Genomic DNA, 6000 nt, shown 5'->3' on the forward strand with positions numbered 1-6000 from the left:
GACCATCTCATGATAACTTACTCATTTGCTTAATTTGAAAATTTTTGATATGGGTACCATAATATACAGCTAGTAAACAAAAATAATTTTCTATTATAATATATGCTAAGTCGTTATAAATACAATTTTCTCTTAGAGAAAAAAGTCTATTTATTGTAATCATATGAAGATATTAAGTAGCTGACCACTAACTCTTTGTCCCACTGGCATTTTCCACCTACCTAACAATTCAAGAAAATTTGGTTGAAATTAGGCATACGAATTAGGTAACGGTTCAAGAATTAATTCAACGATAAATTACTAATAAATCTCTAAACCTAAACTCAACTTATTTATAAATCCCTACTTAAATAAAACTTACTTTTCACTCCCTTGAAAGAGAAAATTTTTCCAAAAATCTCCAAAATACCCTTATTTAAAAAAAAAAGGTGAGAGAATGGACATAAAAAAAACAAGACTAATCCAAATGGTATTTATATAAAAATTCAAATTAAAATTAAAGAACATAAATCATATCATATACATTCTTATGTTGATACAGGATCAAGTATGTGTTTAGCAAGCAAACATATACTCTCAAATCATTATTGGAAGAAATATGATAAATGATTAAAAGTTAGAATAGGAGATGGATAAATTATTATGCTAGATACAGTAGTAGAAAAATTAAAAATAAAAATTGAGGAAACAAAATTTGTAATACCAATTACATACCAAATAGAATCAAGAATGAATATTATAATAGGGAATAACTTTTTAAGACAATATCTTTCATTTACACAATTTGAAGATCACATAAATTTAAACAAATGATCATCAATGATTTACATTCCTAAAATACGAACATCATTTCGTGTAGGAAACGAAGGATTTACAAAGAATTTTCATAAATGAAATACAAACGCAATAAAATTAAAAATAGAAAATATTTTAACAATTAATCCTGAAAAAGAAATCATGAAAAAATTTCATGATATTTGTTCTGAAAATCCTCAAGACAAAATTAAGAAAAGAAAACAATTTATCGCTTCAATAAAACTTAAAGATCCTAATATCACAATACGTGAAACACCAAGAAGATGCAACATGGATGATGTAAAAATATTCGAAAAAGAGGTCCAAGAATTACTCAAACTTAAGATAATCATTCCAAGCAAGAGTCTAAATTCTTCACCAGTCTTTTATGTTAGTAAGAAAGATACTTATAAGAAAAAAATGGTAATTGATTATAGAAAAATGAATAATGCAATAATTATGAATGGATATTACATCTCAAACAAAAATAATTTACTATCTTATATAGGAGAAATGAAATATTTCTCCAGTTTAGATTGGAAATCGGGATTCTGAAAAATTCAGCTAGATCCAGAAACACAATTACTTACAGCATTCAGTTGTCCAAAAGGACAATATCAATGGACTGTATTAACTTTCGGACTTAAACAAACACCAGGAATTTTCCAAAGATATATGGATGAATCATTTAAACCATATGTAGATTTTTGTTGTGTTTATATAGATGACATATTAATTTACTCAAAAACATTAGATCAACATTATAAAGACCTCATGACAGTATTAGATATTTTTCATAAATATGGAATTATACTTTCTGAAAAGAAAACTCAATTGTTTAAAACAAAAATAATTTATTTAGGATTACAAATTGAAAACGAAAAACATTGTTTACAACAACATATACTCAAAAAAATTCATGATTTTCCAAGTGAAATTAAGGATAAAGATCAATTAAGAAGATTTCTAGGAATACTAACATATTCATGAAATTACATTAAGAAATTAGCAGAAATAAGAAAACTTCTACTGACAAAACTCAAACAGGACTATAAATGAAAATGGTCAAAATAAGATACTAATTACATAGATACAATTAAAAATAAAATAATTAATAATCTCCCTGAATTATATTTTCCATCAAATAAAGATATAATAATAATTGAGACAGATGTTTCAGATGAATACTGGGGAGCGTGTTTAAAAGCATACACAGGATAAAGAAATTTAGAAGAACTAACTAAAACAGCTACTAGGAATAACGAAGAATTATGTAATTATACATCATGAACCTTTCAAGATGCACAACTAAATTATCACTCAAATGAAAAAGAATTACTAGCTTTAATTTTTTTCAAATCAAGAAAAATATCAAGAAATGCTGGAAGAAATGCAGCACGGTTAATTAGATGACAATTGGAATTGAATCATTATCAGTTCGAGATATATCATGTCAAAGGAACAAATAATTCATTACCCGACGCATTAACAAGAGAGCTTCATCCAAATTATACTATCCGTAGTAACGGAATAACAAAAGAGATCCTAAAAGATCCAGAAAATGACTCCGAGTCATCCGAACATGCCTCAGAAAGTATGGGAAATTTAAATTGATGAAATAAGATTTATATTCAGAAACATTAATTACCTAATGATTTAAAGTCATCCGAACATGCCTCAGAAATCATGGGGAATATAAATTGATGAAATGAGATTTATATTCAAAAACATAAATTACTTTATGAGTAAAATAATCAATCTCATTTATGAAAATTGGTTCGATTCTTGTAAAAAGATCCACAAATGCAATGATATGCATAATAAAACTATCCGAATTACTCACGATAAAGAGTAAAATAACTAACCATTTATATATATATATATATATATATATATATATATATATATATAGTTTCTTTCAAGTGCCCACCACCATGCCCACCAATGATGTGGCACTGTTCTATTGGACCTACAGTTTATCACATCTTTATCACATCCAATAGAATAGTGCCACATCATTGGTGGGCATGGTAGGTTAGCACTTGAAAGAAACTATATATATATATATATATACATATATATGTTTTCTTGTGCAGGATAGAGCAATTAAATCAATTAAAGGAACAACTGATCGACATACAAGAAGAAATTCAAATTCTTCAACAAAGAGAAAATAATGTACTCAGAAAATTTCAGAGGATAAAGGAGAAGATGACATCATCCTCACGAAGAACACCAATCAAAATAGCAACTCCATTTGACAAAATAATGGAGATGAATGAAAAACAGTCAGTGATCACAGCCAACATTGAAAACAAAGAAAAATAAAAGGAAAAGAAAAAATAACTGGTGGTCACAGCCAGCACCGAGAAAAATGGAAAAGAAGGAATGACGTTTAAAAAATCTCTTGAAAAAGAGAAAGAAAGATGGTAAATTTGCGACCACAAAAACAAATTTTTGGAAAAACAAATTTTACAAAAAAAAAAATCAATATTGAGTTCTTTGAAACATTAAACTATTTGAGAATAGTCAAACCATCTGCAGGATTTTGGCTACAAACTTGTAATACACAAAACATATCCAGAGCAAGGACAGTGCAAGGTGCTCCAGCGCATGAAGTTGCAAGATTCTTTTCAAATGGATTATTAAGCGGATTAGAAGTCAGTCCCAAAAATCAAGAGATAGAACTATTTTCATACCAGCTGAAAAATAATATCATCCAATTCAAGAAAACAGTCTTTAAATACGATCCAGTATTAACACTGAACATTAATTCAACCCTTCCAGATTAGGATAATGACAAGTTCTACCAACCAATGTTATACATTCAATGTCGAAGAAATAAAAAAAAGCTCTTATTTGAAGGATCAAATGAAGAAAAACCAGTTATGGATATCTCGACAATTCCGGAGATAAGAATAAAAAAACTAATCGACATGATCTCAAAAACTGGAAATATTGATGAAAATTCAAAGGTTAAAATAAATTTTGCATCTAGTAAAATTTTATTAACCACTAGACACAAGAAGATCATTCAAAAGAAAGATCAAGCCATGTTAGCCCAATTTGAAGCTCCGATCTATGAAGCAAGAGTTGACCTGACCAGAAAAACTCAACAGATGCTATGCAAGAAATTAGGTACAATAATTTCCACTCACAAATGTGGACATTGCCTAAAGACAGACGAAAATACAGAAAAAACAGTTTTCAAAGAAAAAAAAACAATAAAGAAGTGGTCTGAAGCCACCAGTGATACAGACAGCGAATCAATGTAATAAAATTATAATCGTGGACCACACCAAGTGTAAAGGCGTCCATTCAGACGATAAATGAATTGTCTTCCATTATGTATTTTTAAAATTATGTAGAGTCAGGGGTGGTCCCTTTTGTTTTTGTTTTATATTTGTACCTTGTGATCTCTCCTTCTATAAAAGGGAGATGATTGTTATGGAAATAACAAGTGAAGTTTGAGTCTCCCTCTCTCCTCTTAAGTTTCTTACCCTCTGGTTCATACAAGACGTACGAAAATTATCAAAAACTAAGAAACATAAAATCATAAACATAAAATTAAGTCTTATGGAATTTAACTAAACAAGCAGGGCTTAAGGAGGAAGAAGGTTGGAAGCCAACAATTGATAATTCATGATCAGAGTAAACCTGGAGATACAAAAAGTGAGTACCATTTGAACAGGTGTTCGTCAAGGGAAAACAAGGATTTGGCCTCTACTCCAGATCAAGGATTGATCAAGCAAGGTAACCTTCCTAAACCTTTTGCTCCCCTTAATTTAAAAAAAATTTCTCAAAAATTCTAAACATGCCTGGAATGACTATTAAACTAGAAATACGCATTTTAAATAGAAAGCTTCAAGTCTTAAAAGATCAAATAAAAAATATGTCAAATACATATCCATTATACTTTTTGATATACGAAAGAATATAATCTGGTGAACCGACTAATATGTTATTTAGAATCCAAATTAATTAAACAATTTGTTGAAAACAGTTTACAAGATATATACTAATCATAATGATGATTGATTTCCGCAATTTAGTATCAAAGCCAGAAATAAAATTACTATAAGATGTCAAAACCAACAAATCCACATATCCTTTTGGAAAAGGATTCAAAGAAACATGTATGTATATAAGATCTGGAAACAGTATTCAAGAACGAAAATCTTGGATTAATAAAAGATGTACTTTAGTACGATCAAAATATAAACTCAACATATTTAATTTAGCAACTAAAAATATCAGTTTTAGAATTGATATGTCTGAAGAACAATTAAAATCTCACATAAAGGCTCTAAATTATTCTTCGAATCCTGAAGAAGATGATATAATAATTCAAGATATAGCAGATATTAAATACAGAGACTTATAGATCTCAAAAAGAAAAGATCTTCTATTATTTATTGATGGCAGATCTGGAAATCGAAGAATTTGAGAACAATATTACATTCAATCAACAAAAGTTTTTAGAAATTAAAAAACTTAAAAACTACAGTTCTTCGCAACAATTGCTAATCAGTCAAGGTATTTTTACTAAAATATCTCAAACATTAAACTCAAAAAATAATCATATATTTTATTCTCTAAAAACAAAAGAAAAATCTTTACGAATAAATCCTGAACATAAAAATGAAATATTGTTACTAACAGCAACAGAAGTAGAGTCAATTATGAAACGAGCAAAAGAATCCGAAAGAAATAAACTAATATATATATATATATATATATATATATATATATATATCGGAGGACTTGAAATAACAGTTTCAGCTCATTTCAGGGAAGAAATTGATTCACCAATTGAAATTTTTGTACGAGATAAACGAATAAACAACTATGAAGATTATATATTAGGAATAATTATAGGAAATTTATGTTATTCAAAACTTAAATTTTATTTACAATTCTCAGTTTCTATTCAAGATAAGGATACTAATAGAGTCTTAACACTCGAATACCATTTTAAGAGAAATGATCTAATGAGATCAGGAAATGCACCAATCAACATACATTATGTTGTTGGATTAGCATTATCAAACAGTGTGCATTCGCACAATTCACAATCTAAAGAAATGATTGAGATTCCAACGATCTTTCAAGACATTACAAGGGTTGAAACGCCCAAGCAAATATTTATTGGAGAAATAAATCCTAACAAACAATGGAGTTCGGATGATCTTCAATTAAAGAAAC

The sequence above is a fragment of the Henckelia pumila genome, chromosome 1 (assembly GCF_033568475.1).
Source record: "Henckelia pumila isolate YLH828 chromosome 1, ASM3356847v2, whole genome shotgun sequence".
Taxonomy (NCBI): Eukaryota; Viridiplantae; Streptophyta; class Magnoliopsida; order Lamiales; family Gesneriaceae; genus Henckelia; species Henckelia pumila.